Source organism: Fukomys damarensis, unplaced genomic scaffold (genome assembly GCF_012274545.1).
Source record: "Fukomys damarensis isolate Sample0158 unplaced genomic scaffold, DMR_v1.0_HiC HiC_scaffold_21, whole genome shotgun sequence".
In the NCBI taxonomy this organism is placed as follows: domain Eukaryota; kingdom Metazoa; phylum Chordata; class Mammalia; order Rodentia; family Bathyergidae; genus Fukomys; species Fukomys damarensis.
The window spans coordinates 12,369,548-12,370,002 of NW_022900933.1; positions in this window are offsets into that span (position 1 = coordinate 12,369,548).

The following is a 455-nucleotide window of genomic DNA, read 5'->3' on the forward strand; positions in this document are numbered from 1 at the left end:
CCTAAGAGGACAGATGCAAAAAAAGGAACCAAAGGACAGGGCCAGCACAGTGCAGGGACCAGAGCAGACAACGCAGGACCTTTGGGAGCAGGAAGCCCAAAGCGACTCTCCAGTAGAAGGCAGAGGCTGACCCAGGTAACATTCTAGTATAGTCCTGATGCCAGCTGTAGGGACATGGAAATGGCCAGGGCCTTCCCAAAACACCAGCAGGAACTGACACATCCCTGGATGCAGCCCGGGATTGCCAGTCCCTTGTTTGGATAGCTGAGAGCACATCTTCACCTAAATAGCCCTTGTAACAAGCAGGGTTCCAGAAGTGCACCTGGACGTAGCCTGGGGCTGGGGCTCAAAGTGGGGCTGGGTAGGCCCCTAGGAAGGAGCCCGGAAAGCTGAAAGCCAGCGCTGAGCACAGGTGAGGGCCGCCATGCAGGGGTCCGAGAAGGGGCCGCAGAGGG